At 39.0% G+C, this 22,868-nt stretch overlaps 1 long non-coding RNA gene across 7 annotated transcripts; it reads right to left on the bottom strand.

Moving 5' to 3' along the window:
* Window positions 1-12,081: 12,081 nt before the first annotated feature.
* On the bottom strand, window positions 12,082-21,382 carry LOC133807356 (uncharacterized). Of its 7 annotated transcripts, XR_009879282.1 has the most exons (10): window positions 21,001-21,382; window positions 18,922-20,873; window positions 18,519-18,595; window positions 17,743-17,816; window positions 17,539-17,639; window positions 17,349-17,452; window positions 16,827-16,881; window positions 12,819-16,415; window positions 12,508-12,687; window positions 12,082-12,367 (listed from the first exon to the last, which is right to left on the bottom strand). It is a non-coding gene; the product is annotated as an uncharacterized LOC133807356 (long non-coding RNA). The 7 variants fall into 7 exon arrangements; XR_009879279.1 differs by having other exon boundaries at window positions 17,743-19,883; window positions 20,612-20,873; XR_009879281.1 differs by having other exon boundaries at window positions 17,743-18,595; window positions 19,820-20,873.
* Window positions 21,383-22,868: the final 1,486 nt, after the last annotated feature.

A 22,868-nucleotide genomic window follows, 5' to 3' on the forward strand; every position in this document is an offset into this window, starting at 1 on the left:
CACGGGAACTTCATGCATAGATGGCGGATGGAGGTGATGGCCCCGAACTCGACCAGGGCGGGCCGGCCAAAGATGACGTTGTAAGCGGTTGGGCAGTCCACCACAACAAAGGTGCAGAACTTGAATGAGTGCTGCAACTCACCCCCCAGCGTCACCGGCAGCTGGACCTTTCCCATGGGGAGAAGCGCATCTCCGTTGAAGCCGTAGATTTGGGTCGGGCAGGACACCAGATCAGTCTCCGTCAGGCCAATGGCGGCAAAGGCGGGTTTGAACAACAAGTTGACGGAGCTTCCGTCATCCACCAACACGCGGGATACCAACTTGTTGGCAATTTGAGCATCTACGACCAGCGGGTCGTGGTGCGGGAAATGGACGTTGCGGGCGTCGTCCTCCGTGAACGTGATGGGGAGGTTCATCAGTTTAGGGCACTGAGCAGGGACCTGGACAAGGGCGCAAATGTAACGCCCTACTACCTTAGAGTCGTTACTAAGTGAGTTTAAAATAGAAATCGTGCTTTTGACTGACTCTAAGTGGTTTCTAAAACCAAAAGTGTGGATAAATCAGAATTTAAGGCTGTACTCTTTTAAAATGTTTAACTTCATTGAAAACGTAAGTATAAGACATCTGGGATCCCAAAATAAGGTTTACAAAATATTTACAACTCAAAAAATAGATTTACACCAGGTTAACTATCAAAAGAATGGATTAATACAGCCATTTACAAAATGCCCCCAACCAAAGCAGTCGGGCAGGCCGAACATGTACGCGCCGCCCCCACGCTCTCCATACTCATGGCCGGTTGACTGGCTCCTTGCTTTTACCTGCCACACGGAGCACCCGTGAGCCGAAGCCCAGCAAGAAAACCCAAATAGTGCATAACATATGCAAATAATATAGCTGGCATAATTCACTGATAAATAGGAAAACCATTTGATTAAACAAGCACGGCCATGCTGCCCTAGAGGCCTTACCAAAGCTTGGGGTCTCGGTCCTCACCGTAGGATAACTCATGTATCCCTTGGGTCCCACCCTGGCTATAGCGTCCCATGTGCTGAGCGTTACTTCCGGCCCCACGGCCGTACCCGGCCTTCGCCGCTCTCGGCGTTGCCGTTCATTCCATTATAATCACACACATATAATACATTATGAAATAACCATTCAAACATACAATAGTTCATCTAAGATTACACGTTCGCACACAATACAATCTAGGGTCGTGCCCTGAAATCACACAGTGGGCCCATGCCCTATTCTCGGGTGTTACGGTTTTCTTACCTTTAGATTCGGTAGCCTTGATCACCTGACTCCTTGAGCACGATCCTACCCGAGCCCTAGCGCTTACCTAAGCAAAATCCACAAGTCAAAGTCATCACCAACCTCAAGTACAAAACCTAGCCTCGGGACTAATCCCGAGCCCCCGGAAAGTCCTAGACCCCCAAAACAAAGTGGCGGAAACGAGCCCCGAACCCTAGGTCAAAATCCCTTCACAAAAGCCCAAAAATCCCCTCTGTGAACAGTGCAGCGCTACAGCGCTCAAAAGAGGGCGCTGTAGCGCTACAAGCAGAACCACCCCATCAGAAACAGGAGCTAGCGCTACAGCGCCCCCTGACTAGCGCTAGTTGCAGCCTGGCCAAAACCAAAAATCGCATCTTGCGATTTTCTTCTCCCATTTCAACTCCAAACTTGCCCAAACCTTTTCCAAACCCAAAAACACACTTATACACACCTCACACTCATCCCAAGCATCCCATGAACTCAATCCCAAGCTCAAGCAACCCAAAACTCAAAATCTAACACAATGAACCCAAAAACCAGAAAAGCCACTCAAACAACAAGAATAGGGTCTTAGAAATCATACCGTGGGTGGAATTTCGACCTTGAATCGAACCCTAGACCTCCTTGGCTTGCACCTTCATAACCTTGACCTGTTTTCCCCAAAAACCCCATTCATTTAGCTCAAAAACACAATCCAAACCAGTCAAGCCCTAAAACAGAAATCCCCAAGAACTTACCTCAATTTCTGATGTGATCTTGCTAACCCCTTGCCAATCCTCAAACCTAGCTTAGGATCCTTGATGCTCAGCCTACCCTAGCTCTCCACTGAGCTTGACTCCAAGAAAAATGAAGGAATTTGGTTGGGAGAGCCACAAACCGATCTTGGACAAAACCCTTCAGCTTTTCCTCACTTTTCTTTTCTCTTCTTTCTTTCTTTCTTTTCAGCCTATAACTTTTTCTCTACTAAATCCACTAAGTAAAAAGCCCTCCTTTAATTCATCTCTTACAAGCCTAAAGACCAAAATGCCCTCCCTTACTAATTCTAAACCTTTATGTCCGTAAAGGGGCATTTTAGTCATATTACCCAAATTCCACTAATTCCTCAAGTGTTCCTAATAATTCCCGCTCGCTACCCAATACCTGATTAATCATTAAATATACATTCCTCATCATCAAGATTAACCTCAATATATTTCCAAATTCTCATTAAAACTCCCCAGGCTTAACCCAAGCCGGGTATAGATTCCCGCTTTGACTTTTCCGCTAACCCGCTCACTCTAGGATCGTCTCGAGTCATGGATCACCGATATCAACACAAAACATGCCCAAAATGGCCAGATTACTATTATGCTTTTTTTAAGGCAATCAGGTCTACATGCATACTAATTCACGTAGTCATGCATCACAAATAATCAAATAGTCATATAACGTGCATTAAATCATAATCATGCATTAAACTCATAAAAGTCACACACAGAATCCCACTACGCCCTCCAGACACACTACTCCAGGCCCTTAAGCCTTAATAGCAAATTTGGGGTCGTTACAGCAAACTTCTTGGTCGTGGTCCAGCTCGCTCAGGTAGCGCTTTTGGTCATTCTTCGAAGGTCCTCCTAGGTGGGGTCCGCCCGATATGGTCGCCACGTGCCCGTCCACTCGAGGGGGTGCTGCCCCGGAAGGATAGAGCATTCCAGGGCCGGGAGCCTGCGCGGCGATGGTCCCCTGAGGGGCCTGCGCTGGGGGTCCTTGTGCATACCCTCCTTGGGGCGGGTATGCACGAGTCGTCACCGGCGTCGTGGATTGTCCGGGGCATGCTGACATGCCCGGGACTCCCACGGGCATTCTTACCCACTGATGGAGGTGCCCCAGCTTGATGAGGTTTTCAATCTCATCTTTGAGCTGCCGACATTCGTCGGTGGTGTGGCCCACATCCTTGTGATAGGCGCACCGTTTGCTGGTATCTCTGGGATTCCTTCCCCCCTTAAACATGGGGCTAGGCCTCCGGTAGTGGACCGCTCTTTCTGTAGCCAGGTAGATGTTTTCCCGGGTGTCCACCAAGTTGGTGTATTCTGAATATTGGGGCTCGTAGCCCCTCTTCCCTTTTTTGGCCAGCTCCGGCCGGCTCTGGCCTTTGCCGGAACGCTTCCCCCGGGAAGGATTCACGCTTGCCTCGGTTACTCCGGTCTGCGATTGCTGGGCTACGACGGGGGCCATACTGTGCCCCGCCGGCGCGACACCATAACCAGAGAAGTGCGTTGATTGGGCCAGGGCGTACCCCGAAGCGGCATGGCCGTATACTGTAGGCGTGTAACTGATGCCGGGCGCGACGGCCGCCCCCGGGACTATGGGGGGTGTTGCGTAGGACTGTGCAGGGAACTGTCCCACACCTCCCGGAATCGTCTGAGGGATGGGGTGAGGAGTCGGGGGCCATCCGAAGGCCTGGATCTGAGCCTCCTCCCAGTTGATGAATCCTTGGGCCCTTCTGATGAATTCTTCCAAAGTGGCGGCTTTACTGCGCTGCATGTCGTCCCAGAGTGGGGACCCGGCCCGGATCCTAGACTGCAGAGCCACCAGGCGTTGCCCGTCATCGACCTTGGTCTTGGAGGCTTCTTTAGTGAAGCGCTAGATATAGGCTCTCAATGTCTCCGCGGGGAGTTGCTTAATATTGGCGAGGGCGCTGATTTGCATGTCCATCCTCATGGCGGCCACGAATTGTTTCCGGAACGCCGACTGTAGCCCGGACCATGTTTGGATGGACCCCGGTTTAAGCCTTTTCCACCACTCTTCGGCGGGACCGCCCAACGTGATGGAGAAGCAGAGGCATTTGTCGTCGTCGCTGACGTGAGCCACGGTCATGAGTCGGTTGTACCGGGACAGATGATCCCTAGGATCTGTGTTTCCAGTGTAGGCGGTGAGGCTTGGCATCTTGAACCCCTTGGGCAGTACGGCGTCTAGGATGTGCCTTGCGCACGGCTCTTTATCCTCTTCGTCAGAGTCAGTGTCCGCGCATTCCTGCTTGCGGACCAAGCGATCAGTGACCTTTTTTAATGCGGCCATTTGCTCCATGAGCTGTTTGGCCGTGCTATCCTCCAGGGGGATTCTCTCGTTCCTCCTGTCGTTGATGTCGTTCCTGAGGTCGCTGTCTCGTGGGAGGATTTTCTCCTTGCGGGCCCGCTCTTTTCGGGCATTCAGTCCGTTACGTAAATCTACCCGGGAAGTGTCGTCCCCAAAGCTGAGAACGTGACGATCCTCGCGGCGAGATCGGTCCCGGCGGTTTTTGTTGACCGAAGCACTCGGGTGCAAAGACCTTTCCCGCCCGCTTGGCCCTGGGGGGTGCCGGGGCTGCCCGTTCTGTGGCCGTGCTCCTTGCAGATCGATTGGGTGGCTTCGTCCTGGGACGGGGCGCACCTTCTCTTTCCTAGGTAACGGCCGAGAACGTGCCCCGGCTTTCTCGACGGGGGTGGTCTTCTGCCAGATCCTCCGTCGCTCATTGTCCGGGACTCTCTATGCTGCGTCGGGAAAATGCTCTGGGGGACGGATCGGACTAGCACCCCTGGGGCCCCTGGCTTGCTCTTAGGGAGCGGGTTGTTGCGTTTCTGGTTGCGGGCCAGCCGTGGGGTTGGCTGCCAGGCCCCGCGCGGCCATCAGTGCTTGTAGGGCTCGCAGAGACTCTTGCACCCGGCGGTGTGCCTCCGCCTATTCAGCCATCCTGGCTTCCTGATCCAGGATCTGCTGCCTTAGTCTAATCACCTCCGAGTCTTGCTGATCGTCGCGAGGGATCCCGGGGTCCGCGGCTTCATCGTGATACTCCCCCTCGTTCTCCTCCTCGTAGTACTCTCCTTCGTTTTCTACTTCGTATTCTGCCTCACCCTCGTAGTCTTGCGACTCATCTTGGTGAGACGTCTGAGGAGGCACGTCTTCAGGCAGGTCTTGAGGAATGTGCTGAGAAGGCAGCGGGTCTCCGTTACCTTGCTCTGGGTTGGTAGGGTCGAAGGTGGTGTGACGCGTGTTCACCATCGTAGTAAAGGCCTGATGTTGGCGCTAGCTTCCTTCAACTCTCAATGAAAGCACCAAACTGTTAACCGAGATTTTCGGCAACTATATTAATGAACGATATATTTACTGATACTAATAATGAACGTAGAAGATCGACACGAGGCTTTTACGTGGTTGGGGCGTTAACTAGCCTTAGTCCACGAGTCTGTATATTAGAGCTATAAGAAGCTTTTACAATGGAGTTTTCTAACTATATCTCAACAGAGTTTCTACCTTTTCTTTTCTTTTTTTTCTCTTTGGTACATTGTTCTGCAGCTTATATTTATAAGCTGAGGGGAACCCCGGGTCTGGGCCGGATTCGACCCGGGCCCATAAGAGAAATGAGTACAAGGGGCCTTTCTAGTGGAGGCCCAATACAAAAAGGTATACAATACACAAAATTCAGACCAGTTAAGGCCCAGTTGGTTGACCTGAGACACAAGCCTTTGCTCGACAAAACGGCGCTTTGGCTCTGACCACTTCGAGTCACGAGGCTGATTCAGGAGACAAGACCGGTCAGAGTACTTGGTTGCGCAGTCCTGACACACCAGTGGGCAATCCCGAGGCGTCCTTTTCTGCAGGCGAAAAGTGGGGGACAATGCCCACGCGAAATGAGGCAGTTTCAGGATCCTGGACGCCTGGCCCTTCAATTGGGGAGGAGGTGACCCAGGTCTGTTTACCTTTGGCCCACTCCATTTACCTCGGGCCCGGACCATACCAGGCTCCGGGACAGGAATGTGCGGGCCGCGACGGCCCGGGCGCTCTGGACATCGCCGGGACCGTTCAAGCTAAAGATGAATCCGGAGGGACGTCCCGGACCCCTCCAAACGAGCCCAGTCTATAGTCCCTGTCCGTACCAGTCCCCTTGGGTGATATTCAAACCAAGGGACCTTGGGCCAGGCCCAAATGCCGAGTCGGTCCTCTGACCGTGGGCCAGGGTGAAGGCCCAAAGCCCTTCCAGGAAATGGGGATAACAGCTGGGAACATGTATCAACAATACAGAATCTAATCTTTCCTAACAGATCGTATATTAGTTCCCTTAAGGGTTAATTCTGGAACTGAATGATTTTGAGCTCAAATCTCTAATTAGATTATAGATTAATTATTCACTAATGAATTAATGGTACTTAAGGAATAAGAAGTAAAGTAGAAAGGTAAAATGGTAATTCTTCCATTCTAATTTATGAACTAATTAATTAGAGGGTTGAACTATTGTAAGATGGTTATATCAATGGACAGCTTAAAATAAGATTTCTATAAAAGTATATCTATAACATAAAGAGTTCAATTCTGAATTTATAGTGGAGAAATATCAGAATTAATAAATTAACTATTATAATTAAAGAGTTTAATTATTTAGTTTCAATTTATTGGAGCTTAATGTTATAGGTCCATGGTCCCCGAAATAGCTCAAACAAACACGGACAAAGATAAATACAAAAATGGGCAAAATGACTTATTTGATAAGTAAAATATTTTTCTATGCACTAAAAATAATTATTGTTTAATGATGTGTAATTAATTAATTGAAAAATAATTAATTATTTGATTTAACAAAAATATAATTAATTTTGAATTAATTTATTTTTGGAATTTTGGTATTTAAATAATAAGAAAATATGGGAAAAATCACATGCCTTCCTTGGCATGTTGGTACACGTGTAGCACAGTGCACAGTCACTGTGCTACACACACAAGAAGCTTCTAGAAGTTTCTTTGTTCCACAATTTTAGTTATTTAAATATTAAATAAATAATGAGATATTGTAATATGATTAAAATATTATTATTTAAACAAAATCTGATAACTGATTAGTTATTTTTAAATTATTTTAAATAACTAATATTTTATTTTAATATATTGGATATATTAAATATAGGAGATCCGTTTTTCAGAGCGATACTTTTCAGTGATAGAAAATAAATCGTGAAATCTCCCTGAGAGAAAGAGAACAGTGATACAAGCATAGGTCATTGTTCTTCACAAACTTAGGTCCAAACTTTATCAGATCTCATGTGTTGAGAACATCTGATAAATAGATTTTGCCTATTGTTTTGTATAGCGAGCCCACACTCGTTCTTTGAGTGTTGAGAACATTTTGGAAGATCCTGGTGTGAGATCTTAAGGATTTTTGTTGTACAAAAAGATAGCAGCAATGAAGGACTTGAGGTCATTTTCTATTCATATCTTTGATTCAATATATATATATGTATGTGAAGAAGTAGATCTAGAAATCTTGTGGGTTTAAATTAACAATTTTGATTGTTGTTCCTCTGCGTATAATCTCTGATTTGATCTATAAAAACCAACAAATGGTATCAAAGCCATCTTCACACACATATATATATTGAATCTGTGTGGGTTTAATTTATGCATTTATTTATTTATGATGAATGAATGGATGACTTAATATGATTGAATGCATGAGAATGTTGAATCGTTAATTGTATGGTGTTTTTGGGTTAGGATTTGTTTATGATTAGATCATTGTGTAAGCCATTGAAGGGCATAGGATTTATGTTCTATTTGGTTTTTGACACCATAAAATTGTAATTCCGATCACACAAAGTCAAAACGGAGCCCAGGATTCAGAATTCAGCCACCGTTCCTCCGAGGCCACCCTCCGAGCCGCTGCCGGGGACTGTACAGACGGGTACAGATCCGTACGATTCGATACAAGTGGGCCCCAGTAGCACCTTTTGGTGCCACGTGTCCCCATCTTGCTGGTCTAGAATTTTTTTTATTTTTATGAAATTAATCTGTTATTTTTTAAAAATTTTAAAATGTTAAATATCCTATTTATTAGAAATTTGATATTTAAATAATGAGATAATTTTGTTATCCTAACAAAATTTTTTTAATATATTATTTAAAATTTTTAAAAAAAATAATAGATTTTAATTAAATTCATTTCTGTTTTTGAATTAAAACTTGTTTTAATTAGAAGGAAAATAAAATAATGATTATTTAAAAGTTTTGTTTTAATTAATCAAGATAATTAGAAAATTGTTTTATTATTATTATTATTATTATTATGGACCAACGACACATATCCTATCGAAAGTAAAGTAAAGAAGCCCGATGGAGATCAATGCGGTATTATTTTATTTTATTTTAATTTTATAAAGAGGTTGTAAAATTAGAAATACCCAAAAGCACCCAGTTCAACATTTATTGTTTATTTATTTATTTAAATAATTGTTTTCATGTGATTGATAACTATTCATGCATTTTGTGCCATACATAAAAAACCCACACAGTCATAATCATGCATCTCATTGGTAGAAACATGATTATTAGGATTGTCCTATATGTTTATATGAGTTGTTTTGCGAAACACATTGCATATAAATTACTTAGTTTTATTCTTTAAAAACTTGGTAAAATATCACATCGGTTTTAATTCTTTATGACTTAATTTCTTTAAACCAACTTTATTTTAAAATTGTTTTTTAGTAAAGTTTAGATGAACATAATTGGTAATTTAAAATTGGATATGGACCTAGAAACTTGCTTTCTTACCAATTTTAATTATGTTCATAAAGTTTAAAGAATCTATAATTAATTTGGAATTAAATAGGTTAAAAACACTTATTTCAAAATAGTGAGTGGGAGAGGGTTGATAACTCAAAATAATCCGTGGTCTCCATTATTAATATAACACCGTGAGATATGAATAGTGCATCGCGACGGCTTTGTTTTCGTCCCCCTAAGGAAGGTGTCTAGACATGTCAATAGCAAGGTTATATTTCTTACCAAGATAGGAACTAATGATGTATTTTAGGTTTGACCGACCCTAAGGCGGCATGTCCTAAGTTAAGTCATGAACTCCAAAATAATGGGTTACACTCACAAAGTTTTGATTAAGCTTTTGCAGTGGATAATCATAACTTGACCAAACTAAGCGGTACTTTATTGTTTAAAAGAGAAAATAATGAGTTATTTTAAGTTTTAAACAATAAATATAAGAATGTCTTATAAATTCTCTAAGATTAATTTGACCGATCCTAAGGCGGCACTTTAATTGTTAGAAAGTTTTATCGTGGAAATTAAACTTTATTTTATGTGTTTTAATTGTGCTCATGCATCACGTTTGATTTCTGAAACTTTGATATTTATTTTTCTAAATATAATAATATTTATATTTATTTATTTATTCCCAGAAAAAATGGCTATTGGTGAATTACACACCGATGCTTTTCTCAAATCCTTGGTTTTTGAACATGAAAATATGCAACACTGGTTTCGAGGCATGTTGACCATTTTTTCTTATAAAAAGATGATGTCAACCGTCTGTGAAAAACCTCCAATAGAACCACCTCTGGCTACTAGCTATGAAGCAGAAGAAAAATATGCAAATTGGATGAAATCCGATCGCTTGGCACGTTCTTGCATGCTTTCAACCATGACTGACGAAACAAAGGAAAAATATATACACTATTTATCAGCACATGAGATGTGGCGAGCAATGAGAGAGGAAGTCTTTGCTGAGTGTCATCGTTTATATCAAACGAAAAAGGTAAATAATATTTACATATATTTTTCAGCTTTGAATAATAGATTCAAATACTATGAATATCATATTCAAATTTTTCGATAGTAGATTCAAAAATATATGCCACTAATCTATTTTTCTTTTGTTTTTCCTTTCGCATAATCAAAACCCTGAAAAGGAGGAAGAGACTGATGAGGATTTTGATAGCGAGTAAAGAGCTGGAGGAGTTGGAGAGTAGTTTTTATTTAGTAATTTTATTGTTAGTTGAACAGTTTAAATTTCTTTATTTTGTTTTAGAAATTTTAGATTTCATTAAACAAAGAAAACTACAGTCTAGAAATTTAGTTTATTGTTAGTAATTTTGATTATTAATGTTTGGAAACTTATTTCTATCTTTTGCATAACATTTATTTCTTTTATTAATAAACTAGTTATTATTTGAAGAAATTGTTTATTTACTTGTTATGCAAATGCTTTGGGATAAACAAAATTTGCATACTTACAATGAATGACAAATTTTTTATAATTCTAAATTATTTAAAACAGCTAATCCTAGATCTATTAAACTGATTCTGATAGTGAAACATATCTGTGGCACTTGAGATTGAGCCATATTGGTCTAGACAGAATAAATAGGCCTGTAAAGGATGGTCCTTTAAGAGAATTATCTATTGGATCTCTCCCTGTTTGTGAATCCTGTCTAGAAGGCAAAATGACCAAGAGACCTTTCTCTACTAAAGTTTCAAGAGCCACAGAACCACTTCAGCTAGTACATACAGATGTTTGCGGTCCACTTAATGTACAAGCAAGAGGAGGTTATGAATATTTTGTCACTCTCATTGACGATTATTCAAGATATGGTTACCTATACTTGATGTAAAGAAAATCTGAAACTTTTGGAAAGTTCAAAGAATTTCAAGCAGAGACAGAAAAGCAATTAGGTAAATCACTAAAAGCACTTCGATCTGGTCGAGGATGGGAGTACTTGGATTTTGAATTTGAGGACCATATGCGTGAGCATGGCATTCAATCCCAACTCACTGCACCTGGAGCGCCACAGCAAAATGGTGTTTCAGAAAGTTGGAATAGAACATTATTAGATATGGTTAGATCAATGATGAGTTTCTCATCATTACCATTGTCATTCTAGGGCTATACGATTCAATGTGCTCTATACATATTGAATGTTGTTTCATCTAAGTCTATCCAAAAGACACCCATAGAATTATGGAATGTTTGTAAAAATAATTTACACCATTTTCAAATTTAGGAGTGTCCTGCACGTGTGCTTAAAGGAAAGACCGAGAAGTTGTAATCATGCTATGAAGTGTGCATGTTTGTGGGATATTCCAAAGAGACTAGAGGTAGATTTTTCTATAGTCCAAAAGAAGATAAAACATTTGTATTGACAAATGCAACTTTTCTTGAATATGACTATGTTAATAACCATAAACCTCGCAGAAAGGCTGTTCTGGAAGAGATGATCTCGAATGAAGTTGCAAAGTCACCAGCAACAACCAATGAGAAACGGCAAGAGGAAACTTCTAGTTCTAGTCAGAATAGTAGAGAACCTCGTCGTAGTGGGAGGGTTAGTAAGCAACCCACACGCTATGAACACGAAGTTCAAATGCTTGTGTCTGACACAAACAAAAATGATCCATTGACATTTAAAGATGCAATGAATGATTCTGACAAGGAAAAATGGCAAGAAGCCATGAACCAAGAAATGGAATCGATGTATTCCAATTCTGTTTGGGTTCTTGAAGATCCACCTGAGAATATCAAACACACACTACAAGAAAAAATACTTTCAATAAGACTGAAAAAGTATTATCAAATATATACAATAACACTTGTTGATGTGTTAAGGAAAGCGGTGTTATAGTAGGTCGGAGCACTTTGCATAACATTTTTCTATAGTTACAGACATGTGTTATGGTATAGCCTACGATAACACTTTTGTTGTGTTATTTTAATAGTTAGATAAGTATTTCATTATGCTATTTATAAGTAGATTATAAAACATTTTTTTGTACTTATAAAGTAGTGTTATGATACACTTTATAATAACACACTTTCTGCATTATAGAAAATAGTTTGCATAACAAAAGTTTATGTTTATAAACCAGTGTTATTGTAAAAGATACAATAACACATTTATTGTATTATTCTAATATTTGGATAAGCTTGAATTATTATTATATAAACATGTACATTATAATTATTTTTTATTTCTTTAATTCAAACCCGCTTCATTTAATATACTTAAGACACCCTTAACATTGTACAAATATATTTTTGAGTACTAATTATATGGTTCATAACACATATAACCAAATAATTGTGTCAAAATACATTCAAGATTATATAAAAAATAATACAGAAGTCATAAGATATTCAACACTGCCTAATTAACATACACAAAACATTCTCACAATAGTCAACAAAATAGTCTTAAACAGTTGCATATTCAAAAGTAAAGGTAGGAATTCATGATCTTCCAAATGTCAGCACACCAAAGCCTTCCAAATCAGATTTTCTTTTGCACTTGACTTGTTGAATCTGGTAAATAAAACATACAAGAAAAACTAATGAGGTCATGAAATATCATATCATTAATCTAAAATAGTCAATAATGCTATCATAATCTTGGATTGCATATCGGTTAATATATTCCACACCTTCCAAATACAAAAACTTACCAACATCTTCGTCATAACCGTTGCATGAATATTCTTTACTATCGCTTTCCAAACCAAAATTAGCAGCAGTACTATAACAACTAGTAGTTGATGCATGCTTATTAACTGCTCTGCAGTCTGCTGCTTCAACGTTTGTTAACTATTGCTGATTGTTTCTTACGTTAGCTGACAAGGAAGAATCTGTACAAGATCAGAAAGTAATAGTTAATGCTACTTGTTAACAGAATAATAAAAACATATGATAATATAGCACTAAAACAAATAAGAAATCAGAATACTAAAAGTACGAAGTCGGGATTGCAAGAGAATACCAATCCAAATTGTTCCACTGGCAACCAAGAAGTAAAGCTCATTAAATAATGTAAACTTGAACCTACAGCCATCAATGGAAGCTTACACATTGATTTTGATAGAAAACAATTTATGTAATGCCCCAAATTTCCTAATAAGGTTTAGGACCTTGATTAGGAGGCCGGGAGGGCCATAATTGATTTATTATGGTATTTAATGATTATATGCATGTTTATGTGAATTATATTATAATATGATGGTGAATGCATGCATATGGACTCATATTTTAATTGCAAGGGCATTTTGGTAATTTGGCCGTTGGGGGCGTGATTGTGTAATTTTATGCATATGGGTGAATTATAATTTTACCACATTATATGTGGATTGGTTCGAGCCATTCGACATGAGATGATCATGGGAATGCAAGTTTTCGGTCTAGTCATAACGAGATTTGGTTCGGGGCTCGGGGTGAGTCTCGGGGTCATTTTGATGATTAAAGCATTACCGGGAATTAAAGGGTAATGGGATGTGATTTATTGGCATTTGAGAATGTTGAGAATAGCGGGAATTGGAGAGCGTTAATTATAATTAACGGTATAGGTTGGAAATGACGAATTTACCCTTGGGAGTGTTTAGAAGCTTTAAATTGGCCTAGGGGCATTATGGTCTTTTGACCTTAAGGATTTATATCAGCTTTGGGGTTTAGAAAGATGTGGAAACATAACAGAAACAGAGCCATCCTCATCCCTTTTTTCTTCTCTCCCTTCATTTCCCTTTGAATTTTGAGAGGCCAAATTGAGGAGTTAAGCTAGGAGATTAAAGGTGGGAGCTTAGGAACTTGATTCAGCCATGGAAGGGGATTCAAAATCAAGTTTGAGGTAAGTTCCAGCCATGAGTTTCATGGTATACCCTGTTTTTCTATTAAGTTTTCAATTGAGGATTTTGATGTGTTAGTTGTGAATTAATGGGAGTTCTTGAGTTTGGAAACTTGGGTTTTGATGAGGGTGAGATGTTGATGATGTTTAGGGGTTGAATTGGGTGTTAGGTTGGTGTTTTGGGTTGGTTTGAAGGGCTGGTTCCAAGGGAAAAATGTAGGGGAGTTTGCTGGTGCGTTGCTGGTTTTTGGGCTGATCAGGGTAATGTGCCGCGGCCTGGCTTTGGCGTGCCGCGGCCTAAGTGTGTTTCTGAGGCAATTATGCCTCTGTCAGGGGGATGAGCCGCGGCATGGCTATGGTGAGCCGCGGCCCATCAAGGCAAATTTGGCCAGAATAGGGTTTTTGACTTAGGGATGCTTGCCATAGGCCTCGGGGTTGATCCTAGTACCCGGTTAAGTGGGGATTGATGTCCCAGAGGCTAGATATTGGTTTGAGAACCTATGTTGGTCATTTTTATTAATGGTATCCTATATGTTTGGTTATGACTAGGTGACCGCTAAAGGACTAAAAGCTGATCGTTCTCAAAAGTCGTTTCTTTTATTAATTCTCGCTCGAACCCAAGGTAAGAAGACTGCACCCCATATGTGACATGCACGGCTATGATTGATGCATGTTGGATGTTTAAATGTAAACATGGATAGCATAATGAATGCTTGGCAGTCTTGCCCATCTGCATATGATTATTGTTGAGGCATGCTGGATGATTAAGTGCGATGCATGTGATGCACGAGAAACATGTGATTAGGGCATGCCATGAATGATGAATATGAGATTGGTCAGAGCTTGAGTCTCTGTGTTTGTGCATGATCATAATTATGCTAGCAACTGTTTAGTAAGCATGCTGAATGCCCTACTCTTGGATGATTGGCATATGATACACATTGATAGTATTGCTTACCTGTGCATGGTACTGACTAATTAGTCAGATTTGGCAAAGGTGCTAGTATCAACTGTGAAGCCGTGACTCATTAGTCAGGTTCGGCAGTGGTACTGGGCACTGGTCACACAGGGCTGACTCACTAGTCAGAATTGGCAAAGGTGTTAGTATCAGCTGTGAAGCCGTGACTCATTAGTCAGGTTCGGCAGAGGTACTGGGCACTGGTCACACTGTGCTAACTCACTAGTCATGACAACCCTAGTGTGTAGCGCAAGCTTTGTCGATTGGATCTAATCGACCCTCTGCATTGAATGACTCAAAGAGCATTAATGCAGGACCGACCTCAAGTTCGATGAATATAAACAAGCATTTATCTAGCCAATGGCTAGTCATGTAGAGCCATTCCAGGAAATGGGCACTGGGCCCCGAGTGACTTGGTTGTCAGTCACTCAATATGGTTTACTAGAACCTCAAGTGATATTCACTCGTCTGATCAGGGCTATGAGCTCTGTATGATCATTTTGATCATCATATGCATGGCTTGGGCACTGAGGCCCCTAGTGACTTGCTTGTTGGTCACTCAGCATGGTTTATCGGAACCTCTAGTGTTATGTTACTCATCTGATTAGGATTGACTTGATAGTCCTCCAATCAGAAGGCCAGGACTTCTTGTCTTGGATACTCCAGCATCTGTTTGAATTCATTTGCATGCTGAACAGAGCTATGAATGCTAGGCATGCCAGATATGATTTGGTATCATGATATGACTGTTTATGAGCATATGAGTTTTCTTGCTGGGCTTCGGCTCACGGGTGCTTTGTGGTGCAAGTAAAGGAAAGAGGAAGCTGGACCATCCTTGAGTTGGAGAGCTTAGGTGATGACGTGTACATATGCAGCTGCTCGACCAATACTTGGGCGAGGTTTGAAAGTGGAACTAGGGTTGAACCCTGTTTTGCCGCTTAGAACGGCCTGTTGTAAACACTTTCTTGTAATAAACTCTGAAATTATATTTTTGGGATCCCAATGTATACGGTAAACGTTTTAGTGAAACGTTATATCTTAACCAAAGTTTTTAATCCCTAAACCGCTAATCACACTTAGATACGCGTTATGGCCAAACGACTCGATTAGCGAGTTTAGCACTGTTTACAATGTGCACTGTAGCGGTCCCTGGAGTTGGGGCGTTACAATTTAGAACAAAAACATCATTGGAGGAAAGATGAGAGCAGAGACCCAAAACTCTAGTACAAGCCCGGGATCACTAGATCAGTGAAATAACTTGCTCTAGTGTATAAGCAGAGGACTTCTGAAATTGTAAATCCTGGAAGGACGCTGATATATGTGTTGATTAGTTCTACATGCAAATAAACAACAAAGTAGTAAGCAGATGCCTTATAAAAGTGCTCCCATCAAACACGATATGAAAATGGCAACTTAATGCTAAAATCGATGGGCCCTTCAAACTAATTTAATAAAATGCAGTAGAAAATATCAGGGGCCTACAGATTTTTATATATTGGTAAGAATACAAGGATCAGCCTCGTCAAGCAAGATTTTCCAGTTTCCATTACCACATAAATGTCTCAGTGCACTTGGAATTGTGAAACACGTACAAATGTAAAAGAGCAACATTACACTTTTAAGGTTTCTTTAGTAATGTTGCTCTACGCTAACAAGCTAGCTAATTGTTTTTAAGAAAGTTATAATAGGATAATCATAAATCACTATTTACTATTCTGGAAGCCTGCCATCATTAAGAATGGGACTTCGCCATTTCTCAATATCTTCTTCCCACCGCTTATAATCTGTTCAAATTTTAAGATAAAGCCAGCTTAGAATTTAGTTTAAGGAAACTTAAGCTCGTAGTTAAACTTAACCCAGCATAATTGGAGATCAAGAACTTTAAAATGGAAGAAATGCAAAATAATGAAAATCGAACTAGGTAGAGTTACATTCAATAAACGTTGATTAGATGACAAATTAGAAATTATTGCTCTCAGAACTGCAATATGAGTTTTGCTCTCAGAGCATACATTTAGTTCAAATATTGTTAGATATTAAATGTTTCATGACAGACATATATGTGATAATCAGGAAAACCCCACTCTGAACTTTGTCACAGTTGTCTCAAACAAAATGAAGAAAAATTTATATAAGTTTCATGCAAGCCAATACCTGAAATTATACACAATTATGTTAGGAAAAGAGATGCTTACCGCCCATGTAAAAAGAAGGCTGACTTTTGCCCTTTCCTTTCCTGTGTTTCACCAACTGAAAAAAGACAAAGTCTACTAAGTAACTTTATAACAACAATATCAAATTCATAAATTTATGACTACAATGTCATATTCTAGATCTTGCTGAAATATTCATATACTTATTTAAGTTACACTTATACAGAATTTAAAAATTAATAACAAAATCAATTCACACCGGAGAAAATACAAGGAATGATATTCAACATATAATCACACCGAACAACATACATGAGCAGGGGAATTAATTTCAATAATAAAGAAGGGCTGGAAGAAGCATCGTCTTTTTAAAAACTGTAATCAAAGGACTCATTTAACAATATACCCAAGTAGTAACCTGATACTCATTTCTCTACTTATGCTTGACATAAACAACTCAGCAGAAATTTTAAGCGATTTACAAATTGTTCAACATGGCAAAACAATTTTCTGAAAGCGTTTATGTCATTTAATTGTCTTTAAGAATATGTTGATTGAACATACCGTATAAACAAAAACAGAAGTAGGAAGACTGTTATCTTTATAATTATGTGGTATGAATGGCGATATTTGCCAACAAGAAATTTACAGTTCTGGATCCGGTTCACCTAAAACACAAGCTAACATAATTTACAAAAAGGATTTGAGGGAAAATAACTTCTGTGAAAATAAGAAAAAAAAAGTATGTTAATACCATCATATATCGTCCATGCCATTGGGAATAGAGCATGATATGTGGAATGCTAGCCATTAAGATTCCAGTCCCACGAAGATATACCCTGATCACCCACTTTCCTGTAAAAACAGCAAAAGCACGCAAGAGCCATTTTATCAGTTAGAATAAGAATGTATATCCTTCAATCTTCTTTTACTGGAGATGACAGATGAAGAATTCTACCCTATTCCTTCATGTTGACCTGGAGCCAAAACGGATGAGTAATTTTTATGTCCTCCATCTCTTGATATGAAAATCTGTAGCACAGCATAAATAAAGTAAATCGTGAAAACAGAATAAAGATTAAATTTGATAGGCCAACAATTATGTGCTACTTATGAAAAGATAACAAATGCAATTGTTCAAAGCATTTAAGTATAAGCATAGAATTAAGATATTCTTTAATAAAGAAAGACTTATAAGATCATCATTTCAGGCGCCATTGTTGCACCCATTAATCTGTGAACCTATCTCAGCTACATATTACAACTTCCATTTAGAACACTAGTAGTAAATATTTAAGTTATTTCTAAAGAAAAGTAGTATTGTTAGTAACAAATACATCTACGTTCAACTTCAGCAACAATATTTGGTCTGATATAAAATTTACACTTAAAATAATTAAATCAAGTGGAATCCCATCAACTCCACAATGCTCACGTTACTTTTACATAAAAAGCAGCATTCACCCACTACCTCACAATAATATCGTACTGGATATTACTGAAATTTTTATTTCTTAAAAAATAAAATATAAAGAAAACCGAGTATAGATGAAGAGAAGATTTTTACAGAAAATTGTAAACCAGGAACAATTTGAAATTTCCTGAATTCACCTCTAAAACCTCTAGATATGCTGCCACTTTTGTATGAGACATAAACAAACAAGCATATCAATTTGATCAAATAAAAAGAATAAAGTTGAAAAATTTGTAGCAACAAGCTTGTACACCACAGACCCCATGCCTCCAAGTGGAACACCTTGAGATGCAGATGGCTTGCAACTTTCACGAGTGAAAGGATCAATTGGAGCTTTCTGCAAAGATATACAATTAGGCAACTAACTTTCAAACTCCTATGCATAAAGATTATTTCATCCAAGTGTTATGTCTCTAAGGCATTTCACAAAACATATAGAGTGCAGTTTTTTTTTAATTGTCTTAAACCATAAGCATTGTTGTATAAAACTTATTCTTAGCTTCATAAAGTTTCAAACTAAAATGAGCAACTCAACTATGAATCCAATCTCATAATCAAGTTTTCAAGTAAGAACTTAAAGAAATTATTTTTTTCAACATATTAGATTAAGTTTGGACATATGCATCAAGAAATTGAATGAAGTCATAACAAAATGGTGCTCACTTTTGTTGCACAACCCCGAAAATCTCAAATGGTAATTGAAAGTCAACAATTTGTTGTCTTTGTTTCCACGTTGTAAGCCATCTAAGCTCTATATAATTTCCATCATTTGCAAGCCACATCTTAAAATGTACCACATCATTCCAATTACCAAAAGTAAAAAAAAAAATCAAGCATTCTCATCTACAACAACAAAATTATGATTGATATATTATCTTAAAATGTACCACATCATTCCAATTACCAAAAGTAAAAAAAAATCAAGCATTCTCATCTACAGCAAAAAAATTCTTATTGATATATTTTAATTCAATTAAAATTTCTCTTATATATATATGTATATACACACATTTGTATACCTAAGGCATTGAGCATTAATGATATTGATTTGGGTTAAAGAGGAATTTATGCTACCATTTTATAGAGAAAAAAGCAATTCAAGAACCTGGACTAGTCCAAAACAATAGCTGATGAAAAATAATTTTGAATTATAATAATCAACTACAAAAACCCAGTCAGCTCTTACCAAAACTGAAAGAATTCAATTCAGAATTGATCATATAGATCTTCGAACTAGCTTTTCAGTTGCAAATGAAGACAGGATAAGATAACATGAAAATAAAATTGGCAAGGAACATCCAGTAACAAATTAATATTGAATCCTGCATAATAATACACTGGACACCCAATAAGACAACAATATTAAGGTTCATGAAATTGGTTATTGGACTAGAGAAATTATCAAATAAAAGATACTATGGGAACTGCAATAAAAAAGGAAACAAACAAATGTCCTCAACAGGGTGAAGAAAAAACCAGGAGGAACAAAAACATTCCTGTGATCTTTAAAAAAGAAACAATCACACTAATAACACAACAGAAGCAAAGCACAGAATACTACCCAAATCCAGTCAAAATAACTCTACAATCACAAATATCACAAGATTGAACCGAAAGCATCCTTCCTGCATATTTACCAAAATGGTATCAATGTAATTACCAAAATGGTATCAATGTAAGCAATGGACAACTAAACTAATCATTAAATGCCAAGGCTGTGTTGCAATAATACACTAAGGAATCCTAAACGTTCAAATTTATATCAATCACATTAGACAAACTTGTCTGAACATATTCCACAATAAAACCTAAATTATTGTAGATCAAACAGGTGATACTAATTCCTAAATAAATGGGGACTCGTCCAGTGACATACTCACCAAAAAACTTGAATTACTGTAAAGAAATAATCGCATCATAGTAATCAATTCCTACGCCTATCACAACCACGTTTTCAATTACCAGCACAAATCATCGCACACTCTGTGGTTGGCACTAAAACTACAACATTAACAAATTCACCCAAGCAGATCAAAGTTGAGTTCTGGACCATTTTCCATCAACTCATTCCAAACTTAAGGTACGGAAAAATATATTTATTTAACACCCACGAGAGACGCCTAATATCCAATAACATCCTCTAATACTTAACTAAGCTATCCAGCTATAAAAATCTACCTAAAAATGGGAGTATAAACATAATGAAATAGGATATATCACAACTTTATCATCTAGTAAATTGCCAATGAGAAAGTTGAGAATAGAAACTCTAATTCCCATAGTTTGGACAAGTGCAGCTATTAAACACGCACCCTCTAGAGCCAAAATGTTTAGAATAAGAAGAGGAAGATACCAATGAGCATTCGAATCCCAATTCTTGACATGTAAAAACGATCTAGGAATTGATGAATCTCATGAAGATTTTGGCTGGGAGTGCGAGTGGGAGAGAGTTGTTTCTTCAACTGTTGAACACCCGAAGCCATCATAGGAACCACATTGTTGTGTCTCACTTTAATTGCTTTTATCATTTGGGTAAAATCTTTTTCGTCATTTGCATCTTTTATCTCCGGAAACGATCTCAGATCACGGAACGAATCCATGTACCAATCTCGAACCTAATTTTTTATTATTTGAATTTAATTAATTAAAAAAAAAACAAAAATAGAGAAAGTGGGTCAAACCAAAGTTGTCACAGTATTATTATTAAACAAAAAAAATGAAAAAGGTTGAATCTTTCTTCACCTTCACACAGGGAAGAAGAAGGCTAGATGGAGCTAGCTAGTCTCACGCAGGGAAGAAGAAGGCTTGGCCGCACACAGGGAAGAGGAGAAGAAGAGCTGGCCTCCGGTGTCGTCGTTCGCCTCTGGTGTCGTGTGAAGGCTTGGGCCCGCGTTGGTCGAAGCTTCGACGGCCTCTGAAGATCTCTAGCCGGCGCGTGTAGGGGAAGGTAGCGGTCGAGCTCCACAAAGACACAGGCGAGAGAGAAAGAGTGAAGGAGAGAGGTCTGGTGGGAGAAAGAGATCCGAGAGAGAGGAGAGAGAATGATGAGGAAAAAGGAGAAGAAAAGAAAGAGAAAGAGAGATCTGAATTAAAAAAAAAGTATTATTTGGTGCTTATAATTTTTTAAGGCCCGCCATTTGTTTTTCCAATTTTCACTTTACCACTTTTTTATATTATCAATTATAATACTTTTTAAATAAGCTTATATTAATGTGTTGTAGAAAGTATTATTTGGTGTAGTGCCATTGGTTGCAAGTGGATATTCAAGAAGAAAAGAGGAGCGGATGGGAAAGTAGAGACTTTCAAAGCAAGGCCTATAGCCAAATGTTACACACAGAAAGAAGGGGTTGACTATGAAGAAACATTTTCTCCTGTAGCCATGCTAAAATCCATTCGTATACTCTTGTCCATAGCTGCGTGCATGGATTACGAGATTTGGAAAATGGATGTCAAAACAAATTTTCTGAATGGCTACCTTGACAAAACCATTTACATGTCTCAAACAGAAGGGTTCAAATTAAAAATGTCAAGAGCAAAAGGTTTGCGAGCTTCTTAGGTCCATTCATGGACTCAAAAAAGCTTCTAGATCTTGGAATCTTAGATTTGATGACACAAGTAAAACATTTGGTTTTTGAAAAAATGTTGACGAACCTTGTGTCTATAAACAAATCAAAGATAATATAGTAGTATTCCTCGTTCTTTACGTAAATGATATATTACTGTTGGATAAGACGTGACATCATTATCAAGGGTAAAGAACTAGTTAGCTGAACAATTCCAAATGAAAGATTTGGGAGAAGCCAAGTATGTTCTGGGCATTAAGATTCTTAGAAATAGACAAAACAAAACTTAGGCATTGTCTCAAGCAACTTATATTGATAAGGTGTTAGAACGCTTTAATAAGCAAAACTTCAAAAAGGGTGATATGCCAACTCGTTCTGGAGTATTCCTTTCCAAGGAGCAGTGTCCCAAAACACCTCTGGAAAAGGAAGACATGAGACAGTATCCCTATGCCTCAGCAGTAGGTAGTCTGATGCACGCCATGTTGTGAGACCTGGCATTTGTTATGCAGTAGGGATAGTCAGCCGTTATCAATCCAATCCTAGATTGAGTCATTGGATTGCAGTGAAGAATATTCTCAAGTATCTTAGAAATACTAGAGATTATATGCTTGTATATTCAGGTGGAGACCTGAATCCCACTGGTTACACTGATTCTTATTTTTAATCAGACACAGATAGTCGAAAATCTACTTCTGGGTCAGTATTCACTCTTGGTGGTGGAGCAGTTGTTTGAAGAAGCATTAAGCAATCCAGTATAGCTGATTCATCCATGGAAGCTGAATACATAGCAGCTTGTGAAGCAGCTAAAGAAGCAGTTTCGCTGAAAAAGTTCTACATGGATCTGGAAGTGGTTCCAGAAGTGGAGAAACCACTTGTTCTTTACTGTGACAACAGTGGAGTAGTGGCTAATTCTAAAGAACCAAGAAGCCACAAGAGGGGAAAGCATATAGAGCGCAAATACCACTTAGTCAGAGAAATCGTACATAGAGGAGATATGTCCATTCTGAAAATCGCATCAGAACACAACCCGATAGACCCGTTTACAAA

The sequence above is a fragment of the Humulus lupulus genome, chromosome X (genome assembly GCF_963169125.1).
Source record: "Humulus lupulus chromosome X, drHumLupu1.1, whole genome shotgun sequence".
NCBI lineage: Eukaryota > Viridiplantae > Streptophyta > Magnoliopsida > Rosales > Cannabaceae > Humulus > Humulus lupulus.